The following is a 25,680-nucleotide window of genomic DNA, read 5'->3' as shown; positions in this document are numbered from 1 at the left end:
TTAACAACATTTAACAAGATCGTTAACCTAAAGGTTTCAAAACAACACTTACATGTAACGACTAACGATGACTTAACGACTCAGTTAAAATGTATATACATGTAGTGTTTTAATATGTATTTATACACTTTTGAAAGACTTCAATACACTTATCAAAATACTTCTACTTAACAAAAATGCTTACAATTACATCCTCGTTCAGTTTCATCAACAATTCTACTCGTATGCACCCGTATTCGTACTCGTACAATACACAGCTTTTAGATGTATGTACTATTGGTATATACACTCCAATGATCAGCTCTTAGCAGCCCATGTGAGTCACCTAACACATGTGGGAACCATCATTTGGCAACTAGCATGAAATATCTCATAAAATTACAAAAATATGAGTAATCATTCATGACTTATTTACATGAAAACAAAATTACATATCCTTTATATCTAATCCATACACCAACGACCAAAAACACCTACAAACACTTTCATTCTTCAATTTTCTTCATCTAATTGATCTCTCTCAAGTTCTATCTTCAAGTTCTAAGTGTTCTTCATAAATTCCAAAAGTTCTAGTTTCATAAAATCAAGAATACTTTCAAGTTTGCTAGCTCACTTCCAATCTTGTAAGGTGATCATCCAACCTCAAGAAATCTTTGTTTCTTACAGTAGGTTATCATTCTAATACAAGGTAATAATTATATTCAAACTTTGGTTCAATTTCTATAACTATAACAATCTTATTTCAAGTGATGATCTTACTTGAACTTGTTTTCGTGTCATGATTCTGCTTCAAGAACTTCGAGCCATCCAAGGATCCATTGAAGCTAGATCCATTTTTCTCTTTTCCAGTAGGTTTATCCAAGGAAATTAAGGTAGTAATGATGTTCATAACATCATTCGATTCATACATATAAAGCTATTTTATTCGAAGGTTTAAACTTGTAATCACTAGAACATAGTTTAGTTAATTCTAAACTTGTTCGCAAACAAAAGTTAATCCTTCTAACTTGACTTTTAAAATCAACTAAACACATGTTCTATATCTATATGATATGCTAACTTAATGACTTAAAACCTGGAAACACGAAAAACACCGTAAAACCGGATTTACGCCGTCGTAGTAACACCGCGGGCTGTTTTGGGTTAGTTAATTAAAAACTATGATAAACTTTGATTTAAAAGTTGTTATTCTGAGAAAATGATTTTTATTATGAACATGAAACTATATCCAAAAATTATGGTTAAACTCAAAGTGGAAGTATGTTTTCTAAAATGGTCATCTAGACGTCGTTCTTTCGACTGAAATGACTACCTTTACAAAAACGACTTGTAACTTATTTTTACGACTATAAACCTATACTTTTTCTGTTTAGATTCATAAAATAGAGTTCAATATGAAACCATAGCAATTTGATTCACTCAAAACAGATTTAAAATGAAGAAGTTATGGGTAAAACAAGATTGGATAATTTTTCTCATTTTAGCTACGTGAAAATTGGTAACAAATCTATTCCAACCATAACTTAATCAACTTGTATTGTATATTATGTAATCTTGAGATACCATAGACACGTATACAATGTTTCGACCTATCATGTCGACACATCTATATATATTTCGGAACAACCATAGACACTCTATATGTGAATGTTGGAGTTAGCTATACAGGGTTGAGGTTGATTCCAAAATATATATAGTTTGAGTTGTGATCAATACTGAGATACGTATACACTGGGTCGTGGATTGATTCAAGATAATATTTATCGATTTATTTCTGTACATCTAACTGTGGACAACTAGTTATAGGTTACTAACGAGGACAGCTGACTTAATAAACTTAAAACATCAAAATATATTAAAAGTGTTATAAATATATTTTGAACATACTTTAATATATATATATATATTGTTATAGGTTCGTGAATCAACAGTGGCCAAGTCTTACTTCCCGACGAAGTAAAAATCTGTGAAAGTGAGTTATAGTCCCACTTTTAAAATCTAATATTTTTGGGATGAGAATACATGCAGGTTTTATAAATGATTTACAAAATAGACACAAGTACGTGAAACTACATTCTATGGTTGAATTATCGAAATCGAATATGCCCCTTTTTATTAAGTCTGGTAATCTAAGAATTAGGGAACAGACACCCTAATTGACGCGAATCCTAAAGATAGATCTATTGGGCTTAACAAACCCCATCCAAAGTACCGGATGCTTTAGTACTTCGAAATTTATATCATATCCGAAGGGTGTCCCGGAATGATGGGGATATTCTTATATATGCATCTTGTTAATGTCGGTTACCAGGTGTTCACCATATGAATGATTTTTATCTCTATGTATGGGATGTGTATTGAAATATGAAATCTTGTGGTCTATTATTATGATTTGATATATATAGGTTAAACCTATAACTCACCAACATTTTTGTTGACGTTTTAAGCATGTTTATTCTCAGGTGATTATTAAGAGCTTCCGCTGTCGCATACTTAAATAAGGACGAGATTTGGAGTCCATGCTTGTATGATATTGTGTAAAAACTGCATTCAAGAAACTTATTTTGTTGTAACATATTTGTATTGTAAACCATTATGTAATGGTCGTGTGTAAACAGGATATTTTAGATTATCATTATTTGATAATCTACGTAAAGATTTTTAAAACCTTTATCTATGAAATAAAGGTTATGGTTTGTTTTAAAAATGAATGCAGTCTTTGAAAAACGTCTCATATAGAGGTCAAAACCTCGCAACGAAATCAATTAATATGGAACGTTTTTAATCAATAAGAACGGGACATTTCATTAAAACACTACATGTATATACATTTTAACTGAGTCGTTAAGTCATCGTTAGTCGTTACATGTAAATGTTGTTTTGAAACCTTTATGTTAACGATCTTGTTAAATGTTGTTAACCCAATGTTTATAATATCAAAAGAGATTTTAAATTATTATATTATCATGATATTATGATGTACAAATATCTCTTAATATGATATATATACATTAAATGTCGTTACAACGATAATCGTTACATATATGTCTCGTTTCAAAATCATTAAGTTAGTAGTCTTGTTTATACATATGTAGTTCATTGTTAATATACTTAATGATATGTTTACTTATCATAATATCATGTTAACTATATATATAACCATATATATGTCATCATATAGTTTTTACAAGTTTTAACGTTCGTGAATCACCGGTCAACTTGGGTAGTCAATTGTCTATATGAAACCTATTTCAATTAATCAAGTCTTAACAAGTTTGATTGCTTAATATGTTGGAAACATTTAATCATGTAAATATCAATCTCAATTAATATATATAAACATGGAAAAGTTCGGGTCACTACACATATGAATCATATTAAGATATTGATACACTTGGTTAATTATGTTAAATGATAAGTAAATATATTATTAAGTGTATTAACAATGAAATACATATGTAAAAATAAGACTACTAACTTAATGATTTCGAAACGAGACATATATGTAACGATTATCGTTGTAACGACATTTAACTGTATATATATCATACTAAGATATATTATATATCATAATATCATGATAATATAACAATTTAACATCTCATTTGTTATAATAAACAATGGGTTAACAACATTCAACAAGATCGTTAACCTAAAGGTTTCAAAACAACATTTACATGTAACGACTAACGATGACTTAACGACTCAGTTAAAATGTATATACATGTAGTGTTTTAATATGTATTCATACACTTTTGAAAGACTTCAAGACACTTATTAAAATACTTCTAGTTAACAAAAATTCTTACAATTACATCCTCGTTCAGTTTCATCAACAATTCTACTCGTATGCACCCGTATTCGTACTCGTAAAATACACAGCTTTTAGATGTATGTACTATTGGTATATACACTCCAATGATCAGCTCTTAGCAGCCCATGTGAGTCACCTAACACATGTAGGAACCATCATTTGGCAACTAGCATGAAATATCTCATAAAATTACAAAAATATGAGTAATCATTCATGACTTATTTACATGAAAACAAAATTACATATCCTTTATATCTAATCCATACACCAAGGACCAAAAACACCTACAAATACTTTCATTCTTCAATTTTCTTCATCTAATTGATCTCTCTCAAGTTCTATCTTCAAGTTCTAAGTTTTCTTCATAAATTCCAAAAGTTCTAGTTTCTTAAAATCAAGAATACTTTCAAGATTGCAAGTTTACTTCCAAGTTTTCTAAATCCATTCCAAGTAATCATCCAAGATCAAGAAACCTTTGTTACTTACAGTAGGTTATCTTTCTAATATAAGGTAATAATTATATTCAAACTTTAATTCAATTTCTATAACTATAACAATCTTATTTCGAGTGGAAATCTTATTTGAAATTATTTTCGTGTCATGATTCTGCTTCAAGAACTTTCAAGCCATCCAAGGATCCTTTGAAGCTAGATCTATTTTTCTCATTTCCAGTAGGTTTATCCAAGGAACTTGAGGTAGTAAATATGTTCATAACATCATTCGATTCATACATATAAAGCTATCTTATTCGAAGGTTTAAACTTGTAATCACTAGAACATAGTTTAGTTAATTCTAAACTTGTTCGCAAATAAAAGTTAATCCTTCTAACTTGACTTTTAAAATCAACTAAACACATGTTATATATCTATATGATATGCTAACTTAATGATTTAAAACCTGGAAACACGAAAAACACCGTAAAATCGGATTTACGCCGTCGTAGTAACACCGAGGCTGTTTTGGGTTAGTTAATTAAAAACTATGATAAACTTTGATTTAAAAGTTGTTATTCTGGGAAAATGATTTTTATTATGAACATGAAACTATATCCAAAAATTATGGTTAAACTCAAAGTGGATGTATGTTTTCTAAAATGGTCATCTAGACGTCGTTCTTTCGACTGAAATGACTACCTTTACAAAAATGACTTGTAACTTATTTTTCCGACTATAAACCTATACTTTTTCTGTTTAGATTCATAAAATAGAGTTCAATATGAAACCATAGCAATTTGATTCACTCAAAACGGATTTAAAATAAAGAAGTTATGGGTAAAACAAGATTGTATAATTTTTCTCATTTTAGATACGTGAAAATTGGTACCAAATCTATTCCAACCATAACTTAATCAACTTGTATTGTATATTATGTAATCTTGAGATACCATAGACACGTATACAATGTTTTGACCTATCATGTCGACACATCTATATATATTTCGGAACAACCATAGACACTCTATATGTGAATGTTGGAGTTAGCTATACAGTGTTGAGGTTGATTCCAAAATATATATAGTTTGATTTGTGATCAATACTGAGATACGCATACACTGGGTCGTGGATTGATTCAAGATAATATTTATTGATTTATTTCTGTACATCTAACTGTGGACAACTAGTTGTAGGTTACTAACGAGGACAGCTGACTTAATAAACTTAAAACATCAAAATATATTAAAAGTATTGTAAATATATTTTGAACATACTTTGATATATATGTATATATTGTTATAGGTTCGTGAATCAACCAGTGGCCAAGTCTTACTTCCCGACGAAGTAAAAAATCTGTGAAAGTGAGTTATAGTCCCACTTTTAAAATCTAATATTTTTGGGATGAGAATACATGCAGGTTTTATAAATGATTTACAAATTAGACACAAGTACGTGAAACTACATTCTATGGTTGAATTATCGAAATCGAATATGCCACTTTTATTAAGTCTGGTAATCTAAGAATTAGGGAACAGACACCCTAATTGACGCGAATCCTAAAGATAGATCTATTGGGCCTAACAAACCCCATCCAAAGTACCGGATGCTTTAGTACTTCGAAATTTATATCATATCCGAAGGGTGTCCCGGAATGATGGGGATATTCTTATATATGCATCTTGTTAATGTCGGTTACCAGGTGTTCACCATATGAATGATTTTTATCTCTATGTATGGGATGTGTATTGAAATATGAAATCTTGTGGTCTATTGTTACGATTTGATATATATAGGTTAAACCTATAACTCACCAACATTTTTGTTGACGTTTAAAGCATGTTTATTCTCAGGTGAATACTAAGAGCTTCCACTGTTTCATACTAAAATAAGGACAAGATTTGGAGTCCATGTTTGTATGATATTGTGTAAAAACTGCATTCAAGAAACTGATTTCGATGTAACATATTTGTATTGTAAACCATTATGTAATGTTCGTGTGTAAACAGGATATTTTAGATTATCATTATTTGATAATCTACGTAAAGCTTTTTAAACCTTTATTTATGAAATAAAGGTTATGGTTTAATTTTAAAAATGAATGCAGTCTTTGAAAAACGTCTCATATAGAGGTCAAAACCTCGCAACGAAATCAATTAATACGGAACGTTTTTAATCAATAAGAACGGGACATTTCAGTTGGTATCCGAGCGTTGGTCTTAGAGAACCAGAAAATTTGCATTAGTGTGTCTTATCGAGTTTGTTAGGATGCATTAGTGAGTCTGGACTTCGACCGTTTTTTCTTTAAAAATGATTGCTTAACATTTTTGTTGGAAACTATATATTATTAACCCGTATATATTATGTGATATATTAATCTCTTAACATGTTTGATATTATGTGATAGATGTCTACCTCTAGCACAAATCCCATTGACTCACCTAATAATAACGAAGAGTCAAATATATATTGGACTGATTCACAAGTTCCCGAAGAAGAACCGGAAGAAGAATCAGAACCGAAAGAAGAATCAGAACCGGAAGAGGAGGAACCGGAGGAGGAAATAGAACCGGTGGGGGAAATAATAAAACGGTTAAGTAAAAGAAAATCCTCAACCAACCGACCAAGGTTAATTATGGTCAATGGTGTTTCCGCCAAGGAAGCAAAATATTGGGAGGATTACCAATTCTCCGATGAATCGAATTCCGACAAGAATTCCGATGATGTTATAGAAATTACCCCAACTGAATTTAAAAAGGCAAAAGAAAATAATAAGGGAAAGGGCATAAAAATAGAGAAATCTAATTCCAACCCCGATGAACTTTATATGTATCGTCAACCCCCAAAGCCCTTAAGTTGTAACAATGACCCGGGAACCTCTAAACCACCAGGTTTTTCTAAACCGTTGTGGAAAACGAAAGATCGTATTAGGGGAACATCATATATCCCTAGAAACTTAGCAAAACGAACCAAAACCAAAGAAGAAGAAACGAGCGAGTCGGAATAAGATAGTTGTATTCGTGTGGTGTAATATATGTAATATAGTGTGCTTATGCTTTATGATATATGTAAAAATTGCTTGTATTAATAAGTATTTTTTTTTTTATGAATCTAACTCTTGTCTATTTTACAGTATAAAAACACAAAATGGATAGACAACCCAATATTTTAAGAGACCTACCCGGAGACATGATTGATGAAATCTTGTCTAGAGTCGGTCAGAATTCCTCGGCACAACTATTTAAGGCGAGATCAGTTTGTAAGACATTCGAAGAACGTTCCAAGAATGCCTTGGTTTATAAAAGGCTTTCGTTCGAAAGATGGGGGATATCACATTGGGAAATCCATAAGTTACGATGTGTTTACTTTGACACATATATTGCGGGGAACCCAAAAGCTATTTTACGCAACGGGTTAAGAAATTATTTTGACTCAATATATCCAAATATAGGACTTCGTGATTTAGAAAAAGTGGCTAACATGCAACATAAAGAAGCATGTTATGCTTACTGGTTAGTAATGTTCGCTTCTCACCAAAGTGAGAACAAGAACATCGGGCTACAACTATTAAACAAAACGTTCCCACAAGTGACGGAGTCGGTAATTGGGATAAGAAATGAGGTTTTTAGATTGTTACGGGACTGTTGGACATTACGTAACCCTCGTCCCTTTGACAACGTTACAACATGCTGTCTTATCAACGGCCATAACGGTTATGTTCCACAAGACCAAGGATGGGAAGTAGTCCTAGTAAAACCAGAATGCATGATTTGTTTCTGGACGTATGAATTACGTGTCTTTATTGCCTTTGCTGAACGACTTGTGTACTAGCTAGAATTATCTTCACAACTATCTTGTATCAAAGTTATTGTGTGCTATATTTCATGTTATATGTAAAATAAGCGGTATTGTAAGTTTGTAACATATTGTGAAAAAGTTTGAACGCGAAATATTATTATAATCAGTTTTTCATATAGAATTGTAGTAGTTGAATTGTATATTAGCTACTAAGTATGAACTTAACGGGTAGGTACTACCTTAATTTACACTTATAAAACGCTAATATGAAGAAAAAGCTTTTATAAATGAGTTCATATTATGCTACGAGATACTATTGACTACTCTTAATATTCTGTATGATTAACTTCTTTCATTTGACTATTTGAAGGAAATGGCACCGACTACTCGACAAACCATGAATATGAGCGAAGAGGAATTTCGTACCTTTCTTGCTGCAAACATAGGCGCAGTACAGGCTGCGCTACATACCAACAATAACTCCGAATCTAGCAATGCAGCTAACGACGCAAGAAATCATGTCGGATGCACCTACAAAGAATTCACTGCCTGCAAACCTTTGGAATTTGATGGAACCGAAGGACCGATCGGATTGAAACGGTGGACCGAGAAGGTCGAATCGGTGTTTGCCATAAGTAAGTGTACTGAAGAGGACAAAGTGAAGTACGCTACGCATACCTTCACAGGTACTGCGTTAACATGGTGGAATACCTATCTAGAGCAAGTGGGACAAGATGATGCTTACGCACTACCGTGGTCAGCATTCAAGCACTTGATGAACGATAAGTACCGTCCCAGAACCGAGGTCAATAAGCTCAAGACAGAACTTAGAGGGTTACGAACCCAAGGATTTGATATTACCACGTACGAAAGACGATTCACAGAATTGTGCCTATTGTGTCCGAGAGCGTTCGAAGATGAGGAAGAGAAGATCGACGCGTTTGTGAAAGGATTACTGAAAAGAATCCAAGAAGATATAAGTTCACACGAGCCTGCCTCCATACAACAGGCATGTAGAATGGCTCACAAACTAGTGAACCAGATTGAGAAAAGAATTAAAGAACATGCGGCTGAAGAGGCCAATGTGAAGCAAGTCAAAAGAAAGTGGGAGGAAAACGGTGATAAGAATCACCAATACAACAACAACAGCAAATAAAACAATAATCGCAACAACTATCCCAACAATCGCAACTACAACAAACGGCCCAACAACAACAACAACAACAACAACAACAACAACAACAACAACAACAACAACAACAACAACAGCAACAACAGTAACTACAACAATCATCCCAACAACAATAACAACTGCAACAACAACAATCAGAAGCAGCTATGCGAACGGTGTGAAAAGTATCACTCGGGGTTCTGCACCAAATTTTGCAACAATGTAAAAGAAATGGTCATAGCGCGCCGAAGTGTGAGGTCTACGGACCAGAGGTTAACAGAACGAAAGGAACAAATGGTGTCGGAATGAGTAATGGCAGAGCAAGTAGTGTCGGAGAAAATTATGCCAATGCAGTTTGTTATAAATGTGGAAAACCGGGCCACATTATTAGAAATTGCCCGAACCAGGAGAACACGAATGGACAAGGCCGCGGAAGAGTTTTCAATATTAATGCGGCAGAGGCACAGGAAGACCCGGAGCTTGTTACGGGTACGTTTCTTATTGACAATAAATCTGCTTACGTTTTATTTGATTCGGGTGCGGATAGAAGCTATATGAGTAGAGATTTTTGTGCTAAATTAAGTTGTCCATTGACGCCGTTGGATAGTAAATTTTTACTCGAATTAGCAAACGGTAAATTAATTTCAGCAGATTATATATGCCGGAATCGAGAAATTAAACTGGGTAGCGAAATATTTAAGATTGATTTGATACCAGTAGAGTTAGGGAGCTTTGATGTAATAGTTGGCATGGACTGGCTGAAGAAGGTGAAAGCAGAGATCGTATGTTATAAAAATGCAATTCGCATTGTACGAGAAGAAGGACAACCCTTAATGGTGTACGGAGAAAAGGGCAACACGAAGCTACATCTTATTAGTAATTTGAAGGAACAAAAACTAATAAGAAAAGGTTGCTATGCTGTTCTAGCACACGTCGAGAAAGTACAAACTGAAGAAAAGAGCATCAATGATGTTCCCGTCGCAAAAGAATTTCCCGATGTATTTCCGAAAGAATTACCGGGACTACCTCCACATCGATCTGTTGAATTTCAAATAGATCTTGTACCAGGAGCTGCACCAATAGCTCGTGCTCCTTATAGACTTGCACCCAGCGAGATGAAAGAACTGCAAAGCCAACTGCAAGAGCTATTAGAACGTGGTTTCATTCAACCAAGCACATCACCATGGGGAGCTCCTGTTTTATTTGTCAAGAAGAAGGATGGTACATTTAGGTTGTGTATTGACTACAGAGAGTTGAACAAACTTACCATCAAAAACCGTTATCCACTGCCGAGAATTGACGACTTATTTGATCAACTACAAAGCTCGTCGGTTTATTTGAAGATCGGTTTACGTTCTGGATATCATCAAATGCGAGTAAAGGAGGATGATATTCCAAAAACTGCTTTTAGGACGCGTTATGGTCATTACAAGTTTATGGTTATGCCGTTTGGATTGACTAACGCACCAGCTGTGTTCATGGACCTTATGAACTGAGTGTATGGGCCATATCTTGACAAGTTTGTCATTGTTTTCATCGATGACATACTTATTTACTCAAAGAATGATCAAGAGCACGAAGAACATTTGAGAAAAGTGCTAGAAGTATTGAGGAAAGAAAAACTGTACGCTAAATTTTCAAAGTGTGCATTTTGGTTGGAAGAAGTTCAATTCCTCGGTCACATAGTGAACAAAGAAGGTATCCAGGTGGACCCGGCAAAGATCAAAACCGTTGAAAAGTGGGAAACCCCAAAAACTCTGAAGCATATACGTCAATTTTTAGGATTGGCTGGTTACTACAGAAGATTCATCCAAGATTTCTCCAAAACAGCAAAACCCTTGACTGCATTAACGCATAAAGGGAAGAAATTTGAATGGAAGGATGAACAAGAGAAGGCATTTCAATTATTGAAGAAAAAGCTAACTACGACACCTATATTATCATTGCCTAAAGGGAATGATGATTTTGTGATTTATTGTGACGCATCAAAGCAAGGTCTCGGTTGTGTATTAATGCAACGAACGAAGGTGATTGCTTATGCGTCTAGACAATTGAAGATTCACGAGCAAAATTATACGACGCATGATTTGGAATTAGGCGCGGTTGTTTTTGCATTAAATACTTGGAGGCACTACTTATATGGGGTCAAAAGTATTATATATACCGACCACAAAAGTCTTCAACATATATTTAATCAGAAACAACTGAATATGAGGCAGCGTAGGTGGATTGAATTGTTGAATGATTACGACTTTGAGATTCGTTACCACCTGGGGAAGGCAAATGTGGTAGCCGACGCCTTGAGCAGAAAGGACAGAGAACCCATTCGAGTAAAATCTATGAATATAATGATTCACACTAACCTTACTACTCAAATAAAGGAGGCGCAACAAGGAGTTTTAGGCGCAACAAGGAGTTTTAAAAGAGGAAAATTTAAAGGATGAAATACCCAAAGGATCGGAGAAGCATCTTAATATTCGGGAAGACGGAACCCGGTATAGGGCTGAAAGAATTTGGGTACCAAAATTTGGAGATATGAGAGAAATGGTACTTAGAGAAGCTCATAAAACCAGATACTCAATACATCCTGGAACGGGGAAGATGTACAAGGATCTTAAGAAACATTTTTGGTGGCCAGGTATGAAAGCCGATATTGCTAAATATGTAGGAGAATGTTTGACGTGTTCTAAGGTCAAAGCTGAACATCAGAAACCATCAGGTCTACTACAACAACCTGAAATCCCGGAATGGAAATGGTAAAACATTACCATGGATTTCATTACTAAATTGCCAAGGACTGCAAGTGGTTATGATACTATTTGGGTAATAGTTGATCGTCTCACTAAGTCAGCACACTTCCTGCCAATAAGAGAAGATGACAAGATGGAGAAGTTAGCACGACTGTATTTGAAGGAAGTCGTCTCCAGACATGGAATACCAATCTCTATTATCTCTGATAGGGATGGCAGATTTATTTCAAGATTCTGGCAGACATTACAGCAAGCATTAGGAACTCGTCTAGACATGAGTACTGCCTATCATCCACAAACTGATGGGCAGAGCGAAAGGACAATACAAACACTTGAAGACATGCTACGAGCATGTGTTATTGATTTCGGAAACAGTTGGGATCGACATCTACCGTTAGCAGAATTTTCCTACAACAACAGTTATCATTCAAGCATTGAGATGGCGCCGTTTGAAGCACTTTATGGTAGAAAGTGCAGGTCTTCAATTTATTGGAGTGAAGTGGGGGATAGACAGATTACGGGTCCGGAGATAATACAAGAAACTACCGAGAAGATCATCCAAATTCAACAACGGTTGAAAACTGCCCAAAGTCGACAAAAGAGCTACGCCGACATTAAAAGAAAAGGCATGGAAATTTGAAATTGGAGAAATGGTCATGCTTAAGGTTGCACCTTGAAAAGGTGTTGTTCGATTTGGTAAACGGGGGAAATTAAATCCAAGGTATATTGGACCATTCAAGATTATTGATCGTGTCGGACCAGTAGCTTACCGACTTGAGTTACCTCAACAACTTGCGAATGTACATAACACTTTCCACGTCTCGAATTTGAAGAAATGTTTTGCTAAAGAAGATCTCACTATTCCGTTGGACGAAATCCAAATCAATGAAAAACTTTAATTCATTGAAGAACCCGTTGAAATAATGGATCGTGAGGTTAAGAGACTTAAACAAAACAAGATACCAATTGTTAAGGTTCGATGGAATGCTCATAGAGGACCCGAGTTCACCTGGGAGCGTGAAGATCATATGAAGAAGAAATACCCGCATCTATTTCCAGAAGATTCGTCAACACTTTCAACAGCTTAAAATTTCGGGACGAAATTTATTTAACGGGTAGGTACTGTAGTGACCCGAACTTTTCCATGTTTTTATATATTAAATGAAATTGATATTTACATGATTAAATGTTTCCAACATGTTAAGCAATCAAACTTGTTAAGACTTGATTAATTGAAATAGGTTTCATATAGACAATTGACCACCCAAGTTGACCGGTGATTCACGAACGTTAAAACTTGTAAAAACTATATGATGACATATATATATATATATATATATATATATATATATATATATATATATATATATATATATATATATATATATATATATATATATATATATATATATATATATATATATATATATATATATATATATATATATAGTTAACATGAAATTATGATAATTAAACATATCATTAAGTATATTAACAATAAACTACATATGTAAAAGCAAGACTACTAACTTAATGATTTTGAAACGAGACATATATGTAACGATTATTGTTGTAACGACATTTAATGTATATATATCATATTAAGAGATATTAATACATCATATTATCATGATAATATAATAATTTAAAATCTCATTTGATATTATAAACATTGGGTTAACAACATTTAACAAGATCGTTAACCTAAAGGTTTCAAAACAACACTTACATGTAACGACTAACGATGACTTAACGACTCAGTTAAAATGTATATACATGTAGTGTTTTAATATGTATTCATACACTTTTGAAAGACTTCAAGAAACTTACCAAAATACTTCTACTTAACAAAAATGCTTACAATTACATCCTCGTTCAGTTTCATCAACAATTCTACTCGTATGCACCTGTATTCGTACTCGTACAATACACAGCTTTTAGATGTATGTACTATTGGTATATACACTAAAATGATCAGCTCTTAGCACCCCATGTGAGTCACCTAACACATGTGGGAACCATCATTTGGCAACTAGCATGAAATATCTCATAAAATTACAAAAATATGAGTAATCATTCATGACTTATTTACATGAAAACAAAATTACATATTCTTTATATCTAATCCATACACCAACGACCAAAAACACCTACAAACACTTTCATTCTTCAATTTTCTTCATCTAATTGATCTCTCTCAAGTTCTATCTTCAAGTTCTAAGTGTTCTTCATAAATTCTACAAGTTCTAGTTTCATAAAATCAAGAATACTTCCAAGTTTACTAGCTTACTTCCAATCTTGTAGAGTGATCATCCAACCTCAAGAAATCTTTCTTATTTACAGTAAGATATTTTTCTAATACAAGGTAATACTCATATTTAAACTTTGATTCAATTTCTATAACTATAACAATCTTATTTCGAGTGGAAATCTTACTTGAACTTGTTTTTCGTGTCATGATTCTGCTTCAAGAACTTTCAAGCCATCCAAGGATCCTTTGAAGCTAGATCCATTTTTCTCATTTCCATTAGCTTTATCCAGAAAACTTGAGGTAGTAATGATGTTCATAACATCATTCGATTCATACATATAAAGCTATCTTATTCGAAGTTTTAAACTTGTAATCACTAGAACATAGTTTAGTTAATTCTAAACTTGTTTGCAAACAAAAGTTAATCCTTCTAACTTGACTTTTAAAATCAACTAAACACATGTTCTATATCTATATGATATGCTAACTTAATGATTTAAAACCTGGAAACACGAAGAACACTGTAAAATCGGACATACGCCGTCGTAGTAACACCGCGGGCTGTTTTAGGTTAGTTAATTAAAAACTATGATAAACTTTGATTTAAAAGTTGTTCTTTTGGAAAAATGATTTTTCTTATGAACATGAAACTATATCCAAAAATCATGGTTAAACTCAAAGTGGAAGTATGTTTTCTAAAATGGTCATCTAGACGTCGTTCTTTCGACTTAAATGACTACCTCTTACAAAAATGACTTGTAACTTATATTTCCGACTATAAACCTATACTTTTTCTGTTTAGATTCATAAAATATAGTTCAATATGAAACCATAGAAATTTGATTCACTCAAAACGGATTTAAAACGAAGAAGTTATGGATAAAACAAGATTGGATATTTTTTGATTGTTGTAGCTACGGGAAATATTGTAACAATTCTATACAAATCATATCCTAGCTAACTTATATTGTATTATACATGTATTCTAATATATTATGTAATATTGGGATACCATAGACACGTATGCAAATGTTTTGACATATCATATCGACCCATGTATATATATTATTTGGAACAACCATAGACACTCTATATGCAGCAATATTTGAGTTAGCTATACAGGGTTGAGGTTGATTCCAAAAATATATATACTTTGAGTTGTGATCTAGCCTGAGACGTGTATACACTGGGTCGTGTATTGATTCAAGATAATATATATCAATTTATTCCTGTACATCTAACTATGGACAACTAGTTGTAGGTTACTAACGAGGACAGCTGACTTAATAAACTTAAAACATCAAAATGTATTAAAAATGTTGTAAATGTATTTTGAACATACTTTGATATATATGTATATATTTGTTATTGGTTCGTGAATCGACCAGTGGCCAAGTCTTACTCCCGACGAAGTAAAAATCTGTGAAAGTGAGTTATAGTCCCACTTTTAAAATCTAATATTTTGGGATGAGAATACATGAAGTTTTATAAATGTTTTACGAAATAGACACAAGTAAATGAAACTACATTCTATGGTTGAATGATCGAAGCTGAATATGCCCCTTTTGCTTGGTAGCCTAAGAATTAGTAAACTGATCTACTAATTGACGCGAATCCTAAAGATAGATCTATTGGGCCTAACGAACCCCATCCAAAGTACCGGATGCTTTAGTACTTCGAATTCGTTTTTATCATGTCCGAAGGATTTCCCGGAATGATAGGGGATATTCTTATATGCATCTTATTAATGTCGGTTGTAACGACCCGAAAATTTCCGACCAAATTTAAACCCTAATCTCTATATGTTTCCGACACGATAAGCAAAAACCCTAATGTTGAGTCTAGAAAGTTTGAAATCTATATTCGGATAATCAGTTACCCTCTGACCATGCCTGACGATTTACGAACATTTGTGTAAATAAGTGTAATTATTAAGTTCAATATAGTTATCTGCTATTATTTTAGAAAATAGGTAAATATGATACAAATAATAAATTGTAAAAGTAATTACAAGTTAAAATATGATTATTAATATTATTATTACTTACTTTCAGATTAAAGATAAATGTTAATATTAATATTTTTGTTATCATTATTAGTATTATTGTTATTAGTAAAACTATAAACTTAATTATTGTTAGGATTATTAAAATTACTCTTATTAACTTATTTATTAAAAATGTCATTATCAAAATATTGATAACATCAATATTATTTTTTTATCCTTATTAGTTTGTTATTATTATTAATATTAGTATTATTATAATTAGTATAATTATTATTACTAATAATATTATTGTTATAAACCTAAAAGTATTTGTTATCAATATTTTTAATTACTTAAATTGTTACTAATATTATTATTGTATTATTAGTATTTTTATTACTATTATTATTAGTATTAATGGTATTATATTTGTTAATATGTTTATTAATATGATTTAATCCGTATAATATAAATATATTGCATACAGACATGTAAACACGATATCTATATCATTATCAATATCTGTTTCCTATTATATTTTTTTTTCTGACTTTCTGTGATGCTTGTGACCCCATAAGACACCCATATCTAATTCACATAAAGCAAATCGATTAGCCTTTATTCCCTTTCTTCAATCCCTTTTCACGAGACTTGTTTTATAGTTACTGTTTGCTTTGGATCCCTTTGTTTCTTCCACCAAAATTAACTTATCAATTCTCTATATATATATATACATATATATGTATACAACTTCACATAGATAAATACTCCAATAACCACCATCATCGAACAAAACCATCAACACCATTTGATACCCTGCAAATTCGATTCTTTTCTTGTTTCATTCGTAAATAATTCAACACCACAGCCCGCCTATATCCTTGAGTGAGTCCTCGGTAACCCACCATCATCACAGCCATATAACTATCACCCTCTCTTAGTAGTTGTAATCGAAACAACCACCATGCATAGCTATCTATCCACCATCCTTCTCTTACAATTTCATAACCATCGACCATCTTTAACCGCCATCAATCACCATGAATTCCGTATCAGCCATATCTTCTCTCCTTTTTATTCGAAAACCCACTATCACTTTTTAACACCGTTGGAAGACACCAAAAACCGCCACTTAACTTACTATTTTCCGTTTCATCTAGACCTACACGAACACCTTCTATTTTTGATTTTGATAACAAAATAAGAACACTCAAATCACCTTGTAACCCTTATAGTTTTACTCTAGTTATACCCATTCTTGTACTATCATCAAATCATCATCCTCTTCTCATTATGCAACCATGAACCAACACCAATCCCCTTAGCCACCACGGTTTGCTAACTGCTACTGTTACGGTTAGTCTAGGAACCCCTCATCGAAACCACTGCAAATTGTTCTTTGTTATCCATCTGTCTACCTGCTACGCTGTTCCTGTTTCTATCTGATTGAAAATAACACAAACCTGCGGCTGCTATCACGTTTCTTTTACTGGTCGACATAAATAAAAAAATTATGGGGGAAGTGACAACGATAATGAAGATGATTTAATAGTAAACATTTATGGGGATGAGCTGTAAAGTTAAAAAGGGTGTGTTGCTTGCTCGAATTATTCCTTATACGGACAAAAACGTCGGCTGTGATATTTTCTTTTAGAAACCGAACCACCAAAACCCTTATTGGGTTATAACCTGAAATTTTTTAAAACATATTCTCTAATCGGGCCATGTTTCAATTAATGTATTACTTGGGCCGTTTTTTTTATTGGACTTAGACAGTTAGTTGGGCTGAAAAGAATAATGGGAGAAGGAAACTGAAATAATGTGGGTTACATATTTATATGTGGGAAATAAAACAGAAAAGTAGTAACAGAAGGATGGTGAGGAGTGTTGTTGGTTTATCGAGAGGTTGAGGGTTCAAGTCCTGCCCAGGACAATTTACTTCTTTTTAATGCTTTAAAGGTACAAATTGATATTCTAAGTATTATTATTATTATTATTATAACTATTACTATTATTATCAATATTATTAGAAAAAAAAATTATCGTTTTTATTAAAAGTAACATTTTTATTAAAATTATCAATTATTATTAATGTTAGTATTATTAAAATTATTAAACAAATGATTTTTTTTTTAAATATACTTATTATATATATCATATTACATACCAAAATTTATAAGACTGAAATGTTATTATTATTATTATTTAAATTACATATACTATACAAATAAATATTAATATATAAACTCGTTTAAATATTATTCTATGTGTTAATAAATATATGAATAATATAGGTTCGTGAATCCGAGGCCAACCCTACATTTGTTCAATGATGTTATATGTATTTTTACTACAAAATACATTAGGTGAGTATATAGTCTCACTTTTAAACTCTAAATATTTCGGGATGAGAATACATGTATTTTATGTTTTACGTTATGGACACAAGTAACTGAAAAATATATTCTACGTTGAGTTGTACCACTGGCATACTTCCCTGTAGCTTGGTAACTAATATTTACAGCGGTATTGTAAACGCGAATCCTGTTGATAGATCTATCGGGCCTGACAACCCCAACCGGACTGGACGACCAGTATTCAACGGTTGCACAGTACTTCGTTTCGTGACTACACTTGGTACAGTGTAGTAAGATTTCATATTAAAGGGAATATGCGACGTGATTAATTGTTAAGTATGGTTACCAAGTGCTCAACCACTTAGAATATTTTTATTAAAATGTTTATATATGAAATCTTGTGGTCTATATTTATATCGCTGTCGACATTAAACCTATATCTCACCAACTTTATGTTGACATTTTAAAGCATGTTATTCTCAGGTATGAATTAAGTCTTCCGCTGTGCATTATCTCGTACTAAGGATACTACTTGGAGTCGATTATCGCAATGGAACCAAATGTTGAAGATTTCGTTCAGGGGGATAAGGACGGGTCTTCACAGGTGGTATCAGAGCGTTGGTCTTAGCGAACCAGGTCTTCCATTAGTGTGTCTGACTGGTAGTTGTTAGGATACATTAGTGAGTCTGGACTTCGACCGTGTTTACATGTCAAAAGTTTTGCTTATCATATCTAGTCGGAAACCATCTGCTTATCATCCTTAGGGAACTGCATGCTTATCATTTTTAAGTCTTGACACGTCTTACTGCATTTAGTGCATCGATAGTGTATAGACAAAATTCATATCTTAGCGCATCTGTAGACTTGCTTGTCATATGCCGTAGGTTCCTCTGTAGGCTACGAAATATTTAGTATATATATAGATATTCTATGAAGTTAGAATATCATTCTATATTCGAAAATCATTTCACATCAAAGATTCTTCTCATTCACCAAATTTCCCTCTTGACGATGAACCTGAAAGCACTTACCGGCTAACCTGTTCGAGAAATCATTTACCCTCTCATTTCTAGAATATCTCGTCATGATATCCTATATTTCGAATCTTGCTCACCCGCTCGTTTCAATCGTCAATCATCCCGACATAATATAAGAAGTTAATGAACTACGTGCTCGAGTAATGGTTTTGGAGAATCTGGTGCGGAGGTTACAAGCACCAGCAGCAGCATCAGCATCATAATCCATACCACCATCGTCAACGCCGACAGTACCCTTATCATCCCCAACCCACAATCACGTCGTAAATCTCAACATCACGATCTCTACCTCGGATATCAACATCACACGCCTCAATATCATCATCTGTACTTCAAGAATAATCCTCGTTCTATATACCGTTTTACATCGATTACCTTCGCTTTACGTAACATTTTACCTCATATATCTTCGTTCGACATGGTAATTATGAAATCTCTAATGTTTTAGAGATCATGTAATCCAGTATTAACGATAAATCAAATGAGTTTAATATCTTATTGACTCACTAAATCCATAATTACATCTGAAGAAAATATATATGCAAGTATATTTTCATAAAGATCGTAATTAAAAATTCTTTCGTACAAACTGTTAATGATGAAAATATTTTAACGGGTGGGTAGTACCCGAGGAATATTTAGAATTCACATTAATAAGTTACACTGTACATTTTTCGAATCTGATTCAACGGTCATTTACTACCCTACTTACAACTACCGATATTCGTATCCGCTCACCCCAGAATAACCATTTTCATTTAAATTTCATATTCGGATTTTGACCTATCAGAATCCAACAAGTGGCATAAAGAAGAAAACATTGGACAAATTAAAAATTGATAGAAACACACGAATTAACTAATTGAAAATCTGTTAAGATTCCACACTAACTGTTCCTAGCTAACTGTTCCCAGCTAACTGATTAACATTTAATTTATCGCAATTTACATTCTCGCAATTTTATTTATTGTTATTTAATTTCTGCAATGTACATACTGTCGGGACACATGTACAACAATACGTCGGATTAATTCTGAGACAACACGTTGTATAATGGGTCATGATATATATTTATTTATTTTACGCATTATAAATAACGGGACACGTATATAAGGTTTTGACCTATCATATCGACCCATCTATATATATATTTCGGAATGACCATAGACACTCTATAGTTGACTATACAGGGTTGAGGTGGATTCCAAAATATATATATGGTTTGAGTTGTGATCGACACTGAGACCGGTACACGGGTCACGATACGTATTAATTAATTCGAATATTATATATATATATATATATATATATATATATATATATATATATATATATATATATAACTATATATGAATCATTGGACTATTGGACCATTAGACAAATGAACTATTGGACTGGTAACTCTGGACAATTAAAATGAATTAAAATATTGATTATAACATATGAAACTAAACAATTCTTCAAGTTTGCCACTTGATTTCACTTTAACCATCATTTGAATCTCGACGATTACAATCCGCGTTCAAACCTTTCATGATTCTTGGAAATGCCTCAATCGAGAAGTTGAACAAACCACACCTCACCCATGGAAGAAAAGATTCTTGCATATAGTTATGCACCTAAAAACTCTCGGAAATTGAGTCAACGTTTAAACACGTAGCAGTGTTAATCCCTTTAGTGTTATTATTACCCAAACTAACTTTGCAATCCCTTTCCGAATTAGCCAATTTTGTCACAGCTCCAGCAAGTTTACCTCGACTTCTTAGTAAGACTAGTCTCGATATATACATTATCCTTTCGCCGTCGTTACCGGGGAACCTTTCATATTCCATCATGTTATTATCAGCGTTTAATCATCTAAAAACACAATTCTTCTAAAACCACCTCGGTTTGATAACCGATGACCCAAATCCGTTGACTTTGAGAATGCTGACGAAGCAGCATGTTGTAGATGGTCTTAATGGCCAAAAGTTAATGATAAAGAATGGAGTATTGGAAACACTCAATAGAAAATTTATTACCAAAAAGCGGATTATGCGAAATTATGAAGGAAGCCGTAAACAAATCACAAAGAATAAGTTTGACTTCAAAGGATCCAAATGACACAGTACCTGCTGAAACCGTTAGTCAGAACCCTACTTCTTATTCTAAACCTTCACAGACGAATTTTCTTCATCATCCATCGATGATAGAAAATCTAAGATATCATTGTGCCTTTCAGTATAAATATCCCCGATATTTCTGAAGATATTTCCATAAGCATTTTTATCCGAGATCATTTATCTCTTCGTGATATCTGCGTTACAACATAAAAGGAACTGTGTTAGGTTCTAAATTCTGAAATCTTCGAGTTTAAAATATGATTGTTCTGAAGCAGTGTTGGGAACTGATGCATGAATTAGTATAATATAATGAAACTTGATCAACTTCATTATATTACAGTAAGTCATGTTGAGTTTCTAATGGGATGTGATGATTTACAGTACCATCATCATGTGCCATGTTACACGGCTCTTACATTCTATTCAATTTCTAAAAATATCAAGAAAATATTTCTTGATGATTCGGTCTTTCCCAGGATATTCTGGTAATTTGACAAATCAATATCGTGCCATTATCAATTCTTTCTTAGAACATTAACTATGTTCATTTCGAATTTCATACCTACGAATTCTGAACCATTACTCACTTGACTCAAAGTCGAGAAGAGAAAATGAAAACATGAAGCTTTGAAAAATAATGAAGAATACAAAGGCCGAAAACCATCCAGGATTTACAAACCGTGTATATCAATACGTATTGCAACGTAAAGACACGGGAGAATTAAAAATATTATAATTCCGAGAAAATAATAGAAGTAAATAGATTCTTCTGGCGGTAAATGAAAGAGAAGAATGAAAGATATGAAAGTTAGAAGTATAATAAGAATCAAAACGGGATGGAGCATATTAAGGAATGAGTAGAGGGGGAAAGAATAGAAGGTGTGAATTGTAAAGAAAGGGAAGGAGGTAAATTTATAGTGAAATATTCGACAAAGAAATCAAAACAGATTGCCGCGTTAAATCAAAGAAGATCCTGATCGCCGCAAAACTAAATCTTATTACATAAGATTTTCTTTAAAACCCTTAAAATCCCGGAAATTGATCATAATCACGTCATCGGTTACAACAATTCTATATTTACTCATTTCACTCTTTTGTGATAGCTTCGCTCGTGCGTCTCACATAACCGAATTGTTTTATCTAAATCTTTCAATAATGATAAAATTTCATTATTACCTTATATTCGTCATGAAAACATTCCTATTGTTATTTATGACAACCTCTACCAAATTTCGAGGACGAAATTTCTTTAACGGGTGGGTACTGTAACGACCCGAAAATTTCCAACCAAATTTAAACCCTAATCTCTATATGTTTCCGACACGATAAGCAAAAACCCTAATGTTGAGTCTAGAAAGTTTGAAATCTATATTCGGATAATCAGTTACCCTCTGACCATGCCTGACGATTTACGAACATTTGTGTAAATAAGTGTAATTATTAAGTTCAATATAGTTATCTGCTATTATTTTAGAAAATAGGTAAATATGATACAAATAATAAATTGTAAAAGTAATTACAAGTTAAAATATGATTATTAATATTATTATTACTTACTTTCAGATTAAAGATAAATGTTAATATCAATATTTTTGTTATCATTATTAGTATTATTGTTATTAGTAAAACTATAAACTTAATTATTGTTAGGATTATTAAAATTACTCTTATTAACTTATTTATTAAAAATGTCATTATCAAAATATTGATAACATCAATATTATTTTTTTATCCTTATTAGTTTGTTATTATTATTAATATTAGTATTATTATAATTAGTATAATTATTATTACTAATAATATTATTGTTATAAACCTAAAAGTATTTGTTATCAATATTTTTAATTACTTAAATTGTTACTAATATTATTATTGTATTATTAGTATTTTTATTACTATTATTATTAGTATTAATGGTATTATATTTGTTAATATGTTTATTAATATGATTTAATCCGTATAATATAAATATATTGCATACAGACATGTAAACACGATATCTATATCATTATCAATATCTGTTTCCTATTATATTTTTTTTTCTGACTTTCTGTGATGCTTGTGACCCCATAAGACACCCATATCTAATTCACATAAAGCAAATCGATTAGCCTTTATTCCCTTTCTTCAATCCCTTTTCACGAGACTTGTTTTATAGTTACTGTTTGCTTTGGATCCCTTTGTTTCTTCCACCAAAATTAACTTATCAATTCTCTCTATATATATATACATATATATGTATACAACTTCACATAGATAAATACTCCAATAACCACCATCATCGAACAAAACCATCAACACCATTTGATACCCTGCAAATTCGATTCTTTTCTTGTTTCATTCGTAAATAATTCAACACCACAGCCCGCCTATATCCTTGAGTGAGTCCTCGGTAACCCACCATCATCACAGCCATATAACTATCACCCTCTCTTAGTAGTTGTAATCGAAACAACCACCATGCATAGCTATCTATCCACCATCCTTCTCTTACAATTTCATAACCATCGACCATCTTTAACCGCCATCAATCACCATGAATTCCGTATCAGCCATATCTTCTCTCCTTTTTATTCGAAAACCCACTATCACTTTTTAACACCGTTGGAAGACACCAAAAACCGCCACTTAACTTACTATTTTCCGTTTCATCTAGACCTACATGAACACCTTCTATTTTTGATTTTGATAACAAAATAAGAACACTCAAATCACCTTGTAACCCTTATCGTTTTACTCTGGTTATACCCATTCTTGTACTATCATCAAATCATCATCCTCTTCTCATTATGCAACCATGAACCAACACCAATCCCCTTAGCCACCACGGTTTGCTAACTGCTACTGTTACGGTTAGTCTAGGAACCCCTCATCGAAACCACTGCAAATTGTTCTTTGTTATCCATCTGTCTACCTGCTACGCTGTTCCTGTTTCTATCTGATTGAAAATAACACAAACCTGCGGCTGCTATCACGTTTCTTTTACTGGTCGACATAAATAAAAAAATTATGGGGGAAGTGACAACGATAATGAAGATGATTTAATAGTAAACATTTATGGGGATGAGCTGTAAAGTTAAAAAGGGTGTGTTGCTTGCTCGAATTATTCCTTATACGGACAAAAACGTCGGCTGTGATATTTTCTTTTAGAAACCGAACCACCAAAACCCTTATTGGGTTATAACCTGAAATTTTTTAAAACATATTCTCTAATCGGGCCATGTTTCAATTAATGTATTACTTGGGCCGTTTTTTTTATTGGACTTAGACAGTTAGTTGGGCTGAAAAGAATAATGGGAGAAGGAAACTGAAATAATGCGGGTTACATATTTATATGTGGGAAATAAAACAGAAAAGTAGTAACAGAAGGATGGTGAGGAGTGTTGTTGGTTTATCGAGAGGTTGAGGGTTCAAGTCCTGCCCAGGACAATTTACTTCTTTTTAATGCTTTAAAGGTACAAATTGATATTCTAAGTATTATTATTATTATTATTATAACTATTACTATTATTATCAATATTATTAGAAAAAAAAAATTATCGTTTTTATTAAAAGTAACATTTTTATTAAAATTATCAATTATTATTAATGTTAGTATTATTAAAATTATTAAACAAATGATTTTTTTTTTAAATATACTTATTATATATATCATATTACATACCAAAATTTATAAGACTGAAATGTTATTATTATTATTTAAATTACATATACTATACAAATAAATATTAATATATAAACTCGTTTAAATATTATTCTATGTGTTAATAAATATATGAATAATATAGGTTCGTGAATCCGAGGCCAACCCTACATTTGTTCAATGATGTTATATGTATTTTTACTACAAAATACATTAGGTGAGTATATAGTCTCACTTTTAAACTCTAAATATTTCGGGATGAGAATACATGTATTTTATGTTTTACGTTATGGACACAAGTAACTGAAAAATATATTCTACGTTGAGTTGTACCACTG

Source organism: Rutidosis leptorrhynchoides, chromosome 1 (assembly GCF_046630445.1).
Source record: "Rutidosis leptorrhynchoides isolate AG116_Rl617_1_P2 chromosome 1, CSIRO_AGI_Rlap_v1, whole genome shotgun sequence".
Lineage (NCBI taxonomy): Eukaryota > Viridiplantae > Streptophyta > Magnoliopsida > Asterales > Asteraceae > Rutidosis > Rutidosis leptorrhynchoides.
This window is presented reverse-complemented; position numbering follows the sequence as displayed.